Source organism: Bombyx mori, chromosome 21 (assembly GCF_030269925.1).
Source record: "Bombyx mori chromosome 21, ASM3026992v2".
NCBI classification, from domain to species: Eukaryota; Metazoa; Arthropoda; class Insecta; order Lepidoptera; family Bombycidae; genus Bombyx; species Bombyx mori.
In genome coordinates, this window is record NC_085127.1 from 11845220 (window position 1) to 11865330 (window position 20111).

Consider the following 20111-nt stretch of genomic DNA (forward strand, 5'->3'; position numbering starts at 1 on the left):
GTGCTTTGTGCTACATTTAATCAAGCCAGTGTTTGTCAAACTATTATTCAGGCCCCTAGTTCCAGCATAGCTAACACAAACACCGAATATGTTTGTTTAATAGCACGTTTAGAGGCACAATCCCGGTAATTAACCAACATCAGTTCTAGCTGTATACACGTGGATGGCGCGTTCATTATGCGAGATTTGTGTCTAATGTCAGTCAGTTGTATTCAAATTTTTGTTGCGCGTAAAAAATATTCTGAATAAAATTTCATTATTGATTTTTGTCTTGAAGTCGTCGATGAAAAAAGTCACATTTAACATCACAGACAAATCACAGACAATTTAAAGTTTATATTTTATAAAACTTGTGAAATATTATACCGGTGTGCATTTACCTGAAGAGGATCCATCATTAATTGTGGTTTTTTTTAGATACATACGCAATAATGAAGGCCCACGGTAGCTCGGTAGCGAAGCGTCCTGGAAGATGACGTTCGACTTCTACGGGTCCATAATATCTCAGAAGGAGGCCGCGGAACGAGAGAGGGAGAGCTTTTCCCTTTCCGCACTGATCTGTCACCGTCGAGCTGGGCGCCGGAGGAGACAACACGAGCGTACATCCCGGCCACTGTAGGTGGCGGCCTCCCCCCGGGGAAGGTCAAGGGGTGACCTGAGGGAGTCGAGGCCGCGTGACGCGCTACCAGCACTCTAGCGCGCTGCTAAGGACAAATAAAAAGAGCAACCAGTTGGCGATGTATCGCGTCCTGACCCGGCAGGCTGGTTCTAGTCCAGCAAGGTATTCCGGGACACCAGCGACGCCGTCTGAGCGGCCCGACGGGCTGCCGTACCAAGACAGCCGACGTTTCAGAACCTTCGATTCGCCTCTAAGGCTTCCTTGGCCGGGCGTCCTTGGGGTGGGCTGCGCCGTCTGGTTGTAGTGTTGACCGCAGTAACCCCCTTACCTCATCCGGGTTCTGACCTCGGAGAGTATCGGACGCTTAGACGAAGAGTCCAGGGGAGTCGTTTAGTGGGTAGGGTCCTGAAAACATCCTTGGGCCCACGGTTCCACAGTCGCTTACAGTCGCACATACCCCGCGCGCCCCCTAGGCACAGGAACCTCATAGGAGTTTCAGCCCCGGCCCGAAAAAAAAAGTAATTAGTTCCCATGTTCGCGGCTAAAGATTTATATATTCCCGGATCGAATTGGTGCAAACACATTGATAAAAACAATATATAGGTATCCAACCGAATATCCTTTGTAAAGGCATCGTCAAATGGACTAATAAAAACGTAAATTAGGCCTTATTGCATTGCTTAAATTATGTTTTTATTTTATCACATAAGAACGTATCCCCTATAATCCCATATGTATAAATTACTTTTCCGTATTCCGTATCCTCCGTATTCCGTATTCCGAACACATACCCCGTGAATAAAGAGCTTTTACTGTACCACAAATACTCCTATAATAGCTTACAAACAAGCTGGCTGGATCGATTTACAAACAAGTTCGGCGGAATCCTGGTAATTACTCAACTACGTCGTTTCCGAGTTCATTATGCGCCATTTGAACATTCTGTTTGATCGGCAACGCTTGTCAAATTCTCGTTGCCCTAAATTGAAATAACTAAATTCATGTTTGAATATGAGCAAGTTCATTATTTGTTGATAGAAAAATTTTACAGTATTAAAATGCTGTAATTTTTTTGAAATTAGATTTTTACAGTGCCTTATTAATCATACTTAATCGCCGGTAGACTCTAGAGGGCTTTCGGGCTACGCGTGGTTTGGTAGATGAGCTCTTGGGGTTCAGCCTGAGAGATTTGCTTGCACTAGCCACAGAAAGAGCAGTGCTTTGTTGAATCTACCACCGGATCGGAATCAGTACCCACTGAGAAGATCCGGCGAGAAACACAGTTGTGTCTGTGGGTTGGACTGCACCTCGAATGCTTTGTCGCATTTAACGATTTCACTAATAATATTTCCCATTAAAAATCTGACTGGCTGTAAACTGATCTTTCAACAATTGCACAAACAACCATATGTACAGCCTCACATACTAATACCAAAACACACCTTAGTCCAAATTGTTGATAATTTTAAACAATAAATTCAAGTCTTGTTTTGCTAGAAGAAAATGATTTGAGATAATCAATATACAGGGTGTCATTTATGTGGTAGTTAATTATTATGGTCCTATTACCACTACCATTACGATATCATTTAATTCAGGCTTCATTCGCATTACAACAATACTCCGAACTTCGTAATTATTTGTTGTTTTGTTTAAAAAGCACGCACTTATTATTGATAGGCTGAATAGCTTTGCTTTTATACATATTTGCAAAATTTTTAAAACTCTCTATTTAACACAGTTTGGAAAGCGTCTACCTTCGGGTTGCGCTGGTTTGTATTACCTAAGCTACGAAATACGATTGAACGTTATCAAAGTATATGCATTTGTGAACTCCCAAATACAGATTCTGGCTTGGCCAATGTCGAACTATGAGGTCGCTTCGAATGTTTGTCCTCAATTATGTCTACGATTCTGATCCAAAGCGCAACAAGTCTGAATATTTCAAATTGTCTTGTCATGTTGTCTTGTTATGGAAGTACTCAGCCTATACAATTTAGGTATTCAAAAATAGGTATATCCACGTTAACCAATTGAAATTGCTCTCAAGTGTATGTGGCACTGAAAATGGGATTTCAGACAAGGTTGAGATCCGATCTATGGGATTAATGGGAACAATGAAGGCTTTGGCAAGGCGCATAGTTCATCCTTTTATCTCGGAAATACCTAGTTGATTACCTTTCAACTGGTAAAGACGTGAACTGTATACCGATTTTTATTTTGAAGGTAAAGATTGTTGGATTGAAATAAATAAAAAATCTAATCTGTGATAATATAAACCGTTTTTTTATATTTAGGACATGTTCGGTCTAATAAAATATAACAATAATGCGATTTAGAATTCATTTAATTTTATTTTAAATAGTACAGAGATAATACGTGACCTATAATGTACAAAAAAATATAATAATGTTATCTAAATGGCTCTAGTTGTACGGGCAGCTAGTGTAATGTGAGTGTGCTCAGTATAGAGTAGTTACTGCAGCCGATACTGTAGTATATTTATAATGACGTAGTGAGGGTGTCCTTAAAAATAAATCAGTATTAAACCAACTGGCGTGTGTTTCACTACATGGTGGCAGCGGTGCGTCGTTTTTAACATTAATACACGTTAAATTGAAGTAACCAAGATAAATATGGAACACGCGCGTCCTCCAGCAGAATTATCACTCGATGGCGGTCCGGCTGCACGCTCAGAGGCGTGGCGACAGTGGCGGAAGCTGTTCGAAGTATTTCTTAAAGCGTCTGGAGTGAGCAAAGAGCCTAAAGAAGTTCAGGCTAGTTTGTTGGTGAATCTCATAGGATCGGCCGGTTACGAGGTTTATACGACCTTCACTTTTAACGAAGGTGAAAGTGAGGATGATATCGACTGTGTTCTGAATAAGTTCGATAAGTACTTTGGAGCAAAACCGAATATCATAGTAAGACGGTATAAGTTCTTCACCCGTGATCAAGAAGATGGCGAAAATATTGACCAATACATAACCGCATTGAGGGTACTGAGTCAGCAATGCGAATTCCGTGAATTACACGAAAGCTTGTTACGTGATCGTATTGTATGCGGTGTCAATAACAACACGGTGAGAGATCGACTTCTTCGCACTGATGATCTTACACTAGTGAAGGCCTTGCAACTCTGTCAAGCGGCCGAGATGTCTAAAGAGGACAGTAAATACATTAACTGCGCTGCGGACAGTGTGCAAGTGTCTGCAGTTCAGAACAGAAGCGGTGAACGAAGCGGACAGCGCGCGAGAGGAGTACGCGGCGCAAGAGTTGGCAGTAACGGCGGGCAGAGAACAGCTCGCAGCGTCTGTCAGCGATGTGGAAACAGCCGGTGTCTAGGCGGTGAACGTTGTCCAGCAGTTAACGCGATGTGTTTTGTGTGCGATCAGAAAGGGCATTTTTCGCGAGTATGTGTGCAAAGGAAAGCGATTCGTAAGGTATTAAATTTGAGTATGGATACTGCGAGCAGTGATAGTGAAGAAAAATGCAAAGAAATGTTCTATGTAAATACGACCGCGGGGAACAATAACATATGTAAGTCGTCTAATGAATGGGTGGAAATTGTAAAATATAAAGGAAAAAATATTATGTTAAAAATAGATACGGGGTCTATGATTAATGTAATGTCTAAAACTGATTTTTTCAATTTGGGTTTATCAATTAACAGCCTTAAGCCCTTTACAAAGCGGGTACATTCCTTTACAGGGAACAGGTTACCTATTATAGGTATTACTGAACATCTGTGTGTTACATTCAATAACAAACGTTATTTTTTGCCATTTGTTGTTGCTAATTTAAACTGTCAGAATGTACTCGGTTTAGAAAGCTGTATTTCTTTGGGATTAATTAGCAACGTTAATGTAATAAATATTGATAAGTACTCAGACTTGTTTCAAGGTCTAGGAAAATTACCTGGTAAATATAGTATTGTAATAAATAAAAAAATACAGCCTGTTGTTAGTCCAACGAGAAAAATTCCCTTAGGAATTAAAGGTAAATTGTTGGACGAGTTACGTAGAATGGAAGAGTTAGGTGTGGTTAGAAAGGTCACACACCCGACCGATTGGGTGAATGCAATTGTTTTAATCGCAAAAAAGGACGGTGGCATTCGTGTATGTTTAGACCCCCGTCCGCTGAACCGCGCGGTGCGGCGCGCCCAGTACACGTTGCCGACAGTGTCTGAGCTGGCAGCGCGCCTGCGCGGTGCCACTGTGTTCAGCGTGCTCGACGCGCGCTGTGGGTTCTGGATGGTACAGATAGACGACGCCAGCGCCGATCTGTGCACCTTCGGTACTCCGTTCGGCCGGTATCAATTTTTACGTTTACCGTATGGGATAAACTGTGCGCCTGAAGTGTTTCATGCTAAACTCAGGCAGCATTTGGAAGACTTAGATGGTGTGGAGTCTTTCATCGATGACGTCATAATATGGGGACGCACAAAGGAAGAGCATGATAGGAGGTTGGAGTGCCTTTTACAGCGTGCTAAGGAAGTAGGCATAAAGTTTAATCGCGATAAATGTAAATTCGGTGTACCCGAAATTACTTACCTAGGTCATAAGTTCGATGCGAATGGTATGCGGGCAGATGACTCAAAAGTCAAAGCTATTTTAGAAATGCCTTATCCGAAAGATAGGAAGGCGTTAGAGAGATTTTTAGGCATGGTTAATTATTTAGCTAAATTTATTTCTAATTACTCTGAGAGTGTGAATGTGTTACGGACCTTACTGAAAAAGGAATCCGAGTGGTTCTGGGAATCGCATCATTCCGAAGCTGTGGACAAGCTAAAAATGAAGCTTAGCTGTGCGCCCGTGCTGGCACTGTACAGTGAGAGTGTACCGATAGTAGTGTCGGTGGACGCATCCAGTGTGGCGCTGGGTGCCGTGCTGTTACAGGACGGTCGTCCGGTAGAGTTCGCATCACTCACGCTCACCGACACTCAGACTAGGTATGCACACATAGAAAAAGAAATGCTAGCTATTGTGTTTGGGATTGAGCGGTTCAGGCAGTATATTTACGGTAGGTCCGACGTAACCGTACATACTGATCACAAGCCCCTAGAAGCATTATTCAACAAACCACTAGTTTCGGTTCCAGCTCGGTTGCAGAGGATGATGATGAGAGTGCAAGGGTATGATTTCAAAGTTGTATATACTCCGGGTAAAAATATGTATATTGCAGATACGCTATCTCGGGCTCCTTTGAATGAAATGATGAATGATCGGGTTTCTTCTGAAGTTAACGTGCAAACGTGTTTCATGATAGAAAATATACCGTATAGTAACAAAAAGTTGGAGGTAATTAAAAAAGAAACGGAGACGGACAGTGATTGTCGGTGTTTAATTAAGTACATAAAGCATGGCTGGCCAAAAAATAGACGTGATGTAAATGAAAAAATTAAAGTGTTCTGGCCGTATCGCGAGGAACTTCATTATATAGAAGGGATTATTTTCAAGGGGGAACGTGTCTTTATACCCCGTGCTTTACGAGACGACATGTTGTTGAGGGTCCACGAGGGACATTTAGGTATCGAAAAATGCAAACGACGCGCGCGTGAAGTAATGTTTTGGCCCGGACTGTCTGAGGATGTGGAGCGAGAGGTGCGGCGGTGCGCAGCGTGTGCGTTACACGCGCCTCGACCGCGCCGGCAACCGCTTCTACAGCACCCTGTGCCCGCGCTACCCTGGCATAAACTAGCCTCCGACATTTTTGAATATAGAAAGAAAAGCTATATTATTCTAGTCGATTACTTTTCTAACTACGTAGAAGTCGGACAGTTGGCAAATATTAGCTCTAAGCATGTTATTAATTTTTTGAGGGAACAGTTCGCGCGTCACGGCATTCCAGCACAATTAGTGACTGATAATGGTCCAGCGTACAGCTCACGAGAGTTTAGAATGTTCATGCATGATTGGGAAGTACATCATGAGACGTCATCGCCTCATTACCCACAGTCGAATGGTAAAAGTGAAAGGACAGTACAGAGTGTGAAAAATCTGCTTAAAAAATGTATAGATTCAGGTCAGGATTTTTATTTGTCTTTGTTGAATTTTAGAACAACACCACGTAATGGATTGGATTCGCCTGCACAAATTCTCATGGGTAGACGTTTAAATACAAAATTGCCAACTACTGCAGAGCTATTAAGGGAAAAAGTAGATAATGAAAGGAATTACAAAGCTATAATGATGAACAGAGAGAAAATAAAAAAACATTATGATAGATCGGCTAAATTGTTAAAACCCTTGTTATCGGGTAATAAGGCGACTCTAATTGGTAACGGCGTTAGGAAACCGGTGACAATAGTGGAAGGTACATCGCAACCTCGCTCCTATATTATCGAAGATGACTGCGGCAGTCGTTTTCGGCGTACTCGAAGTCAGTTGGTTGTGCGTACAACAGACCATAATAAACGTGAAGGAAAGTCACTGAAACAACCGATTGTAAAAATTGAAAATAGCAGGACACCAACTGTGATTACGAAGACTGTTCGTAGGCGTCGACAAAAGTCAATAACTAGTAGGCAACTGGAAACCAGTATTGACAATGAGAGTGACCCACAATCAAGTGGACAGGTCAGTCCGACACAGAACACAACCACCGATATTCAGTCTACTCAACTTGATGTCAGTGACGATTACGATAGTCCAGCTAGCTTTAGTGATCAGTTGTGTGCGCGGTCGCCAGCGTCGCCACCCGCGGTTCCTATTACAAGGTCTAAGGAAAGAACTGCACGAATGCTAAAAGAATTCTTTTTCGAGTGTGATTAGTTATATTATGTGCTGTATTATATTATTAGTATAAACAATAGATAATAATGTAATAAGTAAAGTAAATAAGCTTAAAAATATTTTTTTTGTACTGTAACTTGTAATTTTTTTTCTTTTTTTTTCTTGTTAAAGGAAGATGTAGTATATTTATAATGACGTAGTGAGGGTGTCCTTAAAAATAAATCAGTATTAAACCAACTGGCGTGTGTTTCACTACAGATACTAAAATAACCTGCCATTATAATATTTAAAAAAACAGAAATATGTACATTTAGCTTTACATAGTTTTTTAGGCTTTTCATCGTAATTCACAATTATATTGCATCAATAACTGAGGTAAATTTAAAGTTATTGTGAGATAAGTTTTATCAATTTTAGGGCGTTTTTGAGTTTTTGCAGGTAGATACCAAATTCCTACTTATTTCTACATACATTATTTTACTGGTGGTAGGAGCTCTTGTGAGTCCGCACGAGTAGGTACCACCACCCCGTCTATTTCTGCCGTGAAGCAGTAATGCCTTTCGGTTTGAAGGGTGGGGCAGCCGTTGTAACTATATTGAGACCTTAGAACTTATACCTCAAGGTGGGTGGCGCATTTACGCTGTAGATGTCTATGGACTCCAGTTACCACTTAACACCAGGTGGGCTGTGAGCTCGTCCATCCATCTAAGCAATAAAAGAAAAAAAACATACGACATACTTATGCGTGTTCGTGGCATTTATTCACCTCATATGTCATCTATAAAATCGTAAAACAAATTTAGATTGAAATATAGAATAAGCATAAAATTAATCAACAATTTTATTTTATTAATCTACACGCAATAATTTCTGTATTTATAGAACAAAAGTTCAGTTCGGCAATAAAAAGGCTTTGTTCGAAAAAATTAATAAGCTCAATAAAGCTCCGTCCGTGGAGAGGTAATCAAAGAGGTTTTCGCCCTGTAAAGGGATAATCCGTCGGCCAGAGGGAGCCTATTGCACCCCATCAGTCCCTTTGATCGGATCAGTATCCTGAATGATGGCTGAAAGTTAGGCGTGGTTCGAAAAGCTTTTGACTTTATCGTTGACTGTTTATCAATCTTTCGTATATGTGTGCGCTTACGTCGTATTTTATTTTATTTTTATTGCTTAGATGGGTGGACGAGCTCACAGCCCACCTGGTGTTAAGTGGTTACTGGAGCCCATAGACATCCACAACGTAAATGCGCCACCCACCTTGAGATATAAGTTCTAAGGTCTCAAGTAAGTTACAACGGCTGCCCCACCCTTCAAACCGAAGCGCATTATTGCTTCACGGCAGAAATAGGCAGGGTGGTTGTACCCACCCGCGCGGACTCACAAGAGGTCCTACCGCCAGTAAAAAAAGTAAAACCACCAGTAAAAAGTATGTCTTTTCTTCCTCTATAATTTGTAGTTTGCTAACTATTGTCGGTTAGACATCAGCTTGAAGAGTGGGGTATGCATGAGAGCAATAAAATTGACACATCGATTCTATACCTCGTCTCCAAATTAAACAAATATGGTAATGTTTCCCGTTTACGTAACAAATAATGCGCACCCTGTATAACACGCATACAGTCAGAGTTGAATAAAAGTGGGGACTTCAAAGCTTTCACAGGTCTTTCAGGGGTCCTTTCGCTAATGAGGCCGAGTCAGAGCGAGACAGAAGACAAGGGAAAAAAACATCATGATCTTCAAAGTCTCTATGACGGATGTTTGATTTTAGTGTTACTGACAAAAATATTATCATAAAAAAATGTTTCTATTCAAATGCAATTGCACTATTGCACCGTCTTATTTTATAATAATATGCTAGCTTAATCATTTAAAAAACAATTGGAATTAAAATAATAACTTAATTTAATTTTTTTGGGTGTAGATTTAACTCTTCAAGCAGAAGATTTTTATTGTCATACTACAGCGTGTACTTACTTATGCAATGCAGTAAAATTATTTTATTTTGTCGATTATTTCAATTCGATGTCCTTTTTAATATTATGTATTCGAGAATATTTCAAAACCAGTTGTAGTGAATGTTTTGTGTTACATATCAATCATATTATGAGTGACGTAATTATCGCTAAATTTACTTATTTTCCTGAGCTCACTCGTGTACCATACGTTGATAGTACTACAACGGAAATATTTCTTGCCGTACCATCAACACTATACAAAGTTTCATTACAATCTGATGAATGGCTTAGGAACACATAGAGATAGATAGACTTAGAAAAACATTGCACCTTTAGAATTGAAGCGGCTTAACTAAAATTCTTAAGAAAATTTGTTTTACATTTTCAACGACTAATAAACACGTATTCTATTAATTTTAATTAAAATCACTGGTGGTAGGACCTCTTGTGACTGGTGGTAGGACCTCTTGTGAGTCCGCACGGGTAGGTACCACCGCCCTGTCTATTTCTGCCGTGAAGCAGTAATGCGTTTCGGTTTGAAGGGTAGGGCAGCCGTTGTAACTATACTGAGACCTTAGAACTTATATCTCAAGGTGGGTGGCGCATTTACGTTGTAGATGTCTATGGGCTCCAGTAACCACTTAACACCAGATGGGCTGTGAGCTCGTCCACGCAACTAAGCAATAAAAAAATATAAAAAAATTATAAATAAAAATTAAATTTAAACTTTAGTCTAGAAAATGAAAAAGTACATAGGTACATACACTTTTCGTCTCTTTTAAAACAAGCGCATACATTAATATTTAATGCTTAAAGTATACTAGATGATGACCGAGCTTTACTCTGTTTTTTTTTTATAACGCCATCTTGTTGTTTCTTTAAAGATAGTATTATTCGCCAATAGATGTCGGGAAGAGTTATAAAGTTGATTATCGATAAAGTTGTTTATTGAAAACACGAATAAAACAACATTTTCTGAAAATGAATCGTAGCTAGATCGATTTATCGCCCCCGAAATTCCCTGTATACTAAATTGTATGAAAATCGTTGGAGCCGTTTCCGAGATTCAGATTATATAATTATATATATATATATACAAGAATTGCTCGTTTAAAGGTATAACCACTTCAATTTTAAAGGTAAGAATACACACACATTCATTTACATATTTATACAGACAAGCCTGTGAAGATCTTTCATTCCATCAGTACCCTATTCCCAAAAGCTCATCGTACATTTCAAACAATAAGTCACTAGAAAGTCGTGTCATTAAAATTCTGAAGGAAGAGAGAAAAGACAGATAAGCTTAGAGGAGTCTGCACAAGAAGTGTGTTATCGTCTCGCGCATCCTGAAAATCAATACGGGGAGGCTGCGGTCGCCTCCCCACCCGCTCGACCCGGTCACTACCTTCCACTGAACCCACCACGCCAATCAACATATCATCACTACATAGTATAAAACAAAGTCGCTTTCTCTGCCCCTATATCTGTGTCCCTATGTATGTTTAAATCTTTAAAACTACGCAACGGATTTTGATGCGGTTTTTTTTAATAGATAGAGTGATTGAAGACGAAGGTTTATGTGTATAATAACATCCATTAAATAGTGGAGAAATCAATAATAAATTACAGTTTCCGAAGCGAAGCGAGGGCGGGTCGCTAGTTCAACATATAATCAACATATCTCGCATTAGTCGGACGCGCTATTTCTACTTCTCATTTTATAATCGATTGTAATGTACTATAGATATTTAAGCGACTTACAACATACGTTAGTGTTCAATTATCGAAATACGACAATAGTAATCAACGCTTTATTGTGATGCCAATTTAGGGCAAAATAATAATGTTATGTTAGTTTTAATTAGTTAGTAAGTTTTTATCTTTATATATTTCTTCTGTGCGTGTGTTTGTCACTGGACTCTTCCTAAACGGCTGGACCGATTTTAATGAAACTTTCTGTGTACCTTCAGATGGATTCGAGAATGGTTTAGATTTACAAATCAGCCCGGCAGATGGCACTGCAGTCGGTATCTATCTAGGTTATTTATCTTTCCTAGAAATAATTTATATGGCAAAACAACGTTTGCCGGGTCACCTAGTTATTCGTATAAAACATTGGTTTTTAAGTCTACTTAACAGTCAGCCAAAAATATCCATTTTCAAGTCCTTGAAGCGTTAACAAATTTTCAAATTAATTGGACGTCTTGAAGTCGAGAAAGTGACGCTTAAACAATCCGTTACTTACATATACATACTGAGCTAATAGAAGCGTGTTTTAATATAGAAAATTATTCAGTAATTTAATTTATATTGCTCAACTAATATAATATTTTATTTGTAGACAAAAATGATTCCCGTCATTAATTCGATTCGATTAGTTTTTAAAAATGAGAATTTCTCGGGTTGTCGAACTCTCGCGTCTAACTCACACTATATATTAGGCTTTAGCATCGAAGTACGTTTTTCAGCCGGGGTAATTACGTAAGGGCGTGACCCCGCGGCATTGGAGGGTCGTGACCCGGGCCTGCTTCCCCATTGGCTGATACCACCCACACACAGGGCTGTAAGATTTTATTTTACAACTCTAACGCTTACGACGAGAGTGCGTTTTAAATTTTATATAATGTCAACCCTATACGAATAAAAAGCAACTTTAAGTCTTATATATAAACATGGTATAGGAAGAATTACGCAGTATTGTCTCTGTCATTGACACTTACCAGTGGTAGTAGGGGTCTTGTGAGTCCGTGCGACGACACATTTCGGTATGAACTGAGACTTAGAACCTAAGGTTCATGGATGTATGGGTGGCGGCATTAATACACACTTTTGTTTAATTTTTCTTACATTTAACGAATTGAATAATATTTATTTCAATTATAGTACCAAGATTGTAGACTTTTTGAAGATTCAAATTGTCTCTATCCAGGTTCCGAAAAGAGCTACAGACTTGAGAAAAACCAGAGAAACAAACTCCTAATCTATTTATTTATTGATAGATTTGGAAAACAAACTACACAATTCAAACAATATTCCATCATCAAAAACATTTATTCAACATTACAACCAACACTACTGTTTAACTTTACAAATTCAATTTCAATTTAGGAAATAGTAAAAACAAAAAAATCCATTGAACTAGCCTAAATGTGTTCATTTTCTTTTAAATTCACATAAAAATGGTACAATGTACTAAAAGGTAGGCATATTGGCTCTGCCCCTGGCATTGCTGAAGTCTATGGGCGACGGTAACCACTCACCACCAGGTGGGCCAGGTGGGTGTATGATCGTCTGTCTACAAGTTACAATGACACGAATAATTTAACTGCTATTATTTTTGATGTGACTCACAATACACTTTACTTACAATGTTTATTAAAAATGTATTTGTTAAAGATCAATAAATAGTATGTTACACTTGGACGTAAAAACATTCAAACCAATAATAACATTTCTCTTATCAAGACGCCTTTTATATATCATTGGCTTAAAATAGTAGTGCGCGGGGAAACTTATCGCAAGACGAGGGATATTCTCAAGGGAGGACTTCCATTCTTATCAGGACGGGATAGTGTTAACGACCTGTGGATCATAAAGAACTGTCTTTATTTTTTATCGAATATTAGAGGGTAGTTGTAATTTTTTCCCTAAGCATTTTTTTTATTGCTTAGATGCGTGGATGAGCTCACAGTCCACAGGTGTGGGTGCCCAGTGGTGTTAAGTGGTTACTGGAGCCCATAGACATCTACAACGTAAATGCCGCCACCAACCTTGAGACATGAGTTCTAAGTTTCCGTTTTTACAATATCACGGCTGCCCCGCCCTTCAAACCGAAACGCATTACTGCCTCACGGCAGAAATAGGCAGGGTGGTGGTACCTACCCGTGCAAATTCACAAGACGTCCTACCACCAGTAAACTACGACTATTTGTACTAGTAGCTAGCTAATTATCGAAGGTTTAACGTTGGTTATTTCGAAAAACTTAAAATAACATCGTTGTAACATCGAACACGTAAAGTACTTCTGATTCAATATAGCTTTTTTTTTTTGGTCAGCAGGAAATCGCCGGACTTCCGCCCTCCACTGGAGATGGAGGGCGGGGCATGTCGGAGTTGAACCGACTAAAACCTCCTGTCGCTCAACAACAAGCATCCAAATCTCGTATGAGACAGAACTCATGAAAAGGCAAAGGCGGGAAAGTGAAGCGTTTAGTGCGGAGCACATCTCTCCCATCAGCCTCCCCCTCGGGACGCCGGACTGGCGGTCGTCGGCGCCACGACCACCAGTCCTCTCGGTCGGCAGGCTATCCGAAGCCCGCCCGAAGAAAGAATACACCGCTGGGTCAGAACCACCGTGGGTCGAGGATAACCGGCCTTCCATCACGCGGATGCTCTTGCATAAAACGCGTGCAGAGCAGCTTGCACGTCGTCTTTTAGGCCCCCTCGCCGGCCCCCAGACCGACATGTGAGGGAGAACCGAAACACTTAGAGGGCCAGGGCTTGGACGAGATCCGCCTCCCTGGCCCCCGCTCGACGGCGCCGGGCCTGTGCGTCTCTCACTCGCCCCGCCGCCTTCTTCTGCGAGATGGTGCATTCGCAGAAGTCGAGCATCACCTTCCACGACTCGTCGTCACCGACATCGATGCCACAACACTCGGCAACGACAAGTCTTTTCCTATTTTTGCGACGAGGACACGGCGCCAACCCTCCCATGCGGGGCAGGCGACGAGCGTGTGCTCCGCCGTGTCCAAGTCGCAACCACAACGGTGGCACTCTGCCGTCGGCTCGGCTCCGATCCGGTGCAGGAACTCACCGAAGCAACCATGCCCAGTGAGCACCTGCGTGAGCCGGAAAGTGAGGCGTCCTCTGTCACGATTCACCCAATTCACAAGAACCGGGCGAATCGCCTCGACGGTCCTACGACCAGCCGAAGGTCAATATAGCCTACGAATATCCTGCGAAATTCTCATTAAATTATGACCGAACCGCTCTTCAAACGCCAAAGGTTATTTACGACGATATTTATAAGACATTATTGTATTATTATGATTCGCGTACGCATTTATCAGCCTCGAGATGAAGACAAGAAACCATTTATAATGAACATAAAACGTTATCTGTGTTGTGTTGTTTTCGAAACAAGACTTTATCAGAGTGTTTTGCTCCTTGTGTCACCCAGACCGTGTGACCAACGTTTTTTCAAAATAATGGATAATTTATAAGAATTCTTTTTATTCGCTTTTTTTCACACCAATCGGACATTGCCGATGAAGTCGTCCAAAAATTTACTGGTCATAGAACCTCTTGTAAGTCCGCACGAGTGAGTACCACCACCCCGCCTATTTCTGCCGTGAAGCAGTAATGTATTTCGGTTTGAAAGGTGGGCCAGCTGTAAGTATACTGAAACCTTAGAACTTATATCTCAAGATGTGTGGCGCATTTACGTTGTAGATGTCTATAGGCTCCAGCAACCAATTAACACCAGGTGGGCTCTAAGGTCGTCCACCAATGTAAGCAATAAAATTTTTAAAAAAATGCACACACATCGCTTTATAGTTTAATTAGGTTTAAAATACTACTCATTTAGTCTTACTATGATTAAGGCTTTGATGGCACGCTTGTATTTACGTGACGATATTTGGGCCCCGGTAACCGCTTAACAACAAGCGGGCCGTGATACGAAGCACCATGCTATCCGAATACTAAGAACGGGTTAATACAAAATAGTGGTGTCTTAGGCCATTAAATATTTATATTTATTTTATTTTATTTTATTAGGAAGACAAACAGTGAACTTAAACTATAACTAGTCAGGTCATAAGTATTGTCACACAGTAAAAACTTTTCTTTTAGAATGCTGGCCACAAAAAAGTTTATTGAATTCGAATTTCGAATTGTTCATGAAAATAAAAATGTATACTTTTAGAATTTTACTCATTTTTAAATATGGAGTGGACGCTTAAAGAAGACCGTGTTGCAGTTATTGCGTTGCATCGTTGCGGTTACGCGCCAATTCAAATTTTTAACATACTGAAAAATTGAAAAGGGTGTTGAATGAAGACTTAGGGCTTCGGGCATATCGAAGAAAAACAGGACATCGTTTGAATGCTCGTCTAATGGACCTGAGACTGAAGAGATGCCGCGCTTTGTTGAAGCGGTACGCGGGAAAAATATATCGGGAAATTCTTTTTTCGGATGAAAATATTTTTACCGTAGAAGAGAGCTACAACAAACAAAATGATAAGGTGTACGCACACAGTAGTGAAGAAGCGAGCAACCGTATTCCGCGTGTCCAACGAGGTCATTTTCTATCCTCGCTCATGGTATGGTTGGGAGTTTCTTATTGGGGCTTAACAGAGGTACATTTTTGTGAGAAAGGTGTAAAAACGAATGTAGTTGTGTATCAAAATACAGTCCTGACGAACCTTGTGGAACCTGTTTCTCATACCATGTTCAATAACAAGCACTGGGTATTCCAACAAGATTCGGCGCCAGCTCATAGAGCGAAGAGCACACAAGATTGGCTGGCGGCGCGTGAAATCGACTTCATCCGGCACGAAGACTGGCCCTCCTCCAGTCCAGATTTGAATCCGTTAGATTACAAGATATGGAAACACTTGGAGGAAAAGGCGTGCTCAAAGCCTCATCCCAATTTGGAGTCACTCAAGACATCCTTGATTAAGGCAGCCGCCGATATTGACATGGACCTCGTTCGTGCTGCGATAGACGACTGGGCGCGCAGATTGAAGGCCTGTATTCAAAATCACGGAGGTAATTTTGAATAAACTTTAGTGTCATAAGAATCTATGTTTTGTTAAGTTCATTTTGGTATATAAATTGTTACATAATGAATAAACTTGTTTCAATTATTTTACATTAAACATGTGACAGAATTTATGACCTGACTAGGTCTACTAAACTCTAACCTTACAACTAAACACCATTTAAATCCTCTGTTAATTAAAAGAAACAAAATCACGTTATGTCATTGTTTAATTGTAAAATTGTAAAAAAAAAATGTCTTCATATTGTGTCACACTTCATCATTATCCTGCCCTTCTCCCAGTCACCTGGGGTCGGCGCAACATGTTTTCTCCTTCCATATTCTTCTATCATATACCATTTCTTCGCTCACTCCCTTCCTACCCATATCGTCTTTCACACAATCCATCCATTTTGTGTCACACTATTAGTGATAATACGAAATGAACTTTGAACCTATATTATTGCGTTATGTTTAGATAAGACGCTCATTATCATTGAAACTAAGACGATAAGTTAATAATTTTTTTTTTAAATAATATAATATTAATTGCGTTCTTAAAAAAAATACTGTATCCGTGAACAATTCTGATGGTAGGTTTTAATTCGTGAAATTCACTCAGGGAGAATGGGAATTTACAGAAATTGATTTGATTTGAGTACGTATGTATGTATTGTGAGCTTGTATATAGGTAGGTTGTATCAGTATGCCTGCTACATCTAAGCTTTTTTTTAATCTGCTTTCTTATTGATTTTGTAGACAGACGGCAAATCCGACGGTGAGAGGTCTCCATCTCTTGTGGATGTCAACAATACCAGGGGAGGAATCATGCCGCTTTCAATAGCAAATTTCAACAGATCGCAGTCTATGGATTCCACATCAAAGAAGTTTTTTTATTGACGACTTTTAGCTGAATTTCCATCTTTATCGTCGGATAAATAATAAAATAATAAAAAATTAAAACCTGATAATATTAATAATAATAATATAACACTTTATTTAACACTATATGTAAAGAGTAAGCATATAAAACAAATAATAGTCGGTGACATAAATTGGCAGCCTTATCGCTGAAAGCGATCTCTTCCAAGCAACCTTGCAGGGAGAGCACTAAGCGAACTGGACGGTGCTATATCTTAATAAACTTACATAAAAATATATACTTATATACACATGTGAAAAATAAATATTTTTAATTTAAATAAAGATTTTATTTTTGTATATTTTATGGAACGGTAACGAGATCTTTAATCCAAGTCTTACATTTTTTATATTTTCTTTTAACATGAAGCGAAATGAGATGCAAGTTGATTTAATTTGAGAATTTAATCAATTGGGACGAAATAAATGAGGCGAGATGGAACGAAATATTTTTTTTATTGCCCTTGTAGGCAGACGAGAGCATACGGCCCACCTGATGGTGAGTGGTTACCGTTGCCCATGGACTTCAGCAATGCCAAGGGCAGAGCCAAGCCGCTGCCTACCTAATAAAGTCTCAGTAAAGTGGTGCTTATTAACTTTTACGAATTTTTCAGTGAACTTTTTGGAAGAAGCTACGTCCAGCGGCTTTGTTCCATTTTCCCACATTTGTGCACTTAATAAACCACCTTTATTTACACATTTGAACAGGAAAACACATTAACTTAGCAAAATAAAACAGTTTACTGAACTTCGCTTCTCGCGTTTCCAGCAAAAAATCACAAAATCCTAACTGAATATCGACGCTTGAAAGGCAAACATGACTAAGCGACAATAACTGCTTTGTACATAAATGATAGGCAATAACCATATTCGATGCGCAAAAAATATATATTTCAAGGTCTATTAAAATAATTTCAATCCTACAGGTAGATTCGTTAAAATATATTTTTTTATTTATTTTTAATTAGGTATTTCTCAGGTATATTATAAATTAATTTCAACTTTAAATTAGTCTACTGTAAAGTTCACGCATTGTCGCTTAGTCACGTTTGCCTTTCAAGCGTCTATATAAACCTGTAACAGTTTATTCACATAGGCAAACGCATTTACAATTTTTCGTGCGATCAACGAAAATGCGTAATGAATTTTAGTAGATTATATCGCGTGTTAAAGGACTATTTGGTTTAAGACAGATATTTTTATTCTTTACAGGAAATCCTTTATTTACAGATAAAAAGTGTTGAAAAAATATAACAACAAGAAAACTTCCTCAGCTATTTGAATGGGTTAAACATAATTTAAGTTCAATTCAAAACATCGAATTGCTGATGCTAATACCAAATAAAACGGAACTTTAATTACAAAGATGCATGTCGCGTATTATGTCACTTAAACCAAATAACATTTCACCCCTCAATATGTATAAATGTTATAAATCACATAATATAAAAATTTACAGATATTAGTAAAAAGAAACTTTTACATTCACAGACTCCAATTATCTCCCAAGTTATGAGTACGGTGATCAGACTCGCGGTTCAGTAAGTAATCAAAGTAAACTCCTAAATGTGCTAACAATGTAGACACACAGAGCTAATCTACTACTAAAGCGCCCAAGAGAGATCGCGATCGAGAAATACTACTGAAGCGCTCTGTCCTAACTGGGGGCCTCAGGACTTTAACCAAACTACTACTACTACTACTACTACTACTACTACTACACTATAAAAATAAACAGAAAAAAATAAATCAATCGGTGTTTTATGAATCGTAATGAAGAAAGAGACAGAAATAGCTCAGTAATAAGTCAATCAAACATACCGCCTAGTCACAAGAGTCCGTACGATTTACTCACATTGCTTAACCAACTAAGCACCTGAAACTTACAGAGATACAGCACCAACTATTAACGTCTGTGACCCATAAAAAAGAAAACCTCTCGAACCAGAACAAAAACGCATTGATTCACTGCAATCCAAATTATCTTCACAAGACGAATATAGTGGAACTGGCATCACGAAATATTGTATTACGCTTTTATATAGGTAACCTTTTCATCTGGCCCTACACTCATGGCCTAGGGTTAAACGATACACTCTTGAGGCGAGATCACGTCCATATCGTGTACTCACCCCCAGAGGTCGGGTTACAGCGCTGCATTGTTACGCTACGATAAACTTTCGTCTCTCTTAAAAACGATTTATCTTTTGTTTTTGTTACATGACCGGCTAGGAGTTGATGGAACATGCGAGACCAGGCCTTCTAGCGTTACGTTTGAGATTGATGAGCTCGTGGACCACTAAACGTGTGTTGCTACCCTCCTGTGGAGGTGGAAGTCACCACCGTATAGCTTATGAACAATTTCACCTTTCAAAACGAGATGAACAATGGCATCGCCGCAGATTTTTGGTCATCGTGGCCTGAAAGATAAGACGTTCGGTGCATTCGTATAGAGCGATGCACCGGTGTTCGAATCCCAGGCGGGTACCAATTTTTCTAATGAAATACGTACTCAACAAATGTTCACGATTGACTTCCACGGTGAAGGAATAACATCGTGTAGAAATCAAACCCGCAAATTATAATTTGCGTAATTACTGGTGGTAGGACCTCTTGTGAGTCCGTGCGGGTAAGTACCACTACCCTGCTTATTTCTGCTGTGAAGCAGTAATGCGTTTCGGTTTGAAGGGTGGGGCACCCGTTGTAACTGTACTTGAGACCTTAGAACTTATATTTCAAGGTGGGTGGCGCATTTACGTCGTAGATGACTATGGGCTCCAGTAACCACTTAACACCAGATGGGATGTGAGCTCGTCTACACATGTAAGAAATAAAAAAAAATTAATTAATATTTTTTAGTTTGTCAACAATTTTTTTTGCTTTTTTTTTAATATTTAATCAATTTTTATATATTTCGAACTATTGTGTTTAAAAATTGTAATACGACTACACAATAAGATACAGTCTAATAAATAAAATGTATCTACGAGATCTGATAAATAAATCCTTCAATATGAAGTAAGGGAATAAAAAACCAACAATTAATAAATTACCCGAACAAATAAGTTTTTTTAATGTAAACGGATAACCCGACCGTATTTAAAATGTTAATAAAAAAT

General features: G+C 39.4%; 1 long non-coding RNA gene across 1 annotated transcript; it reads right to left on the reverse strand.

The window, feature by feature from the left end:
• Nucleotides 1-12340: 12340 nt before the first annotated feature.
• LOC110385802 (uncharacterized) lies at nt 12341-19270 on the reverse strand. Its single transcript, XR_005245932.2, has 2 exons — nt 18880-19270; nt 12341-12890 (listed from the first exon to the last, which is right to left on the reverse strand). It is a non-coding gene; the product is annotated as an uncharacterized LOC110385802 (long non-coding RNA).
• Nucleotides 19271-20111: the final 841 nt, after the last annotated feature.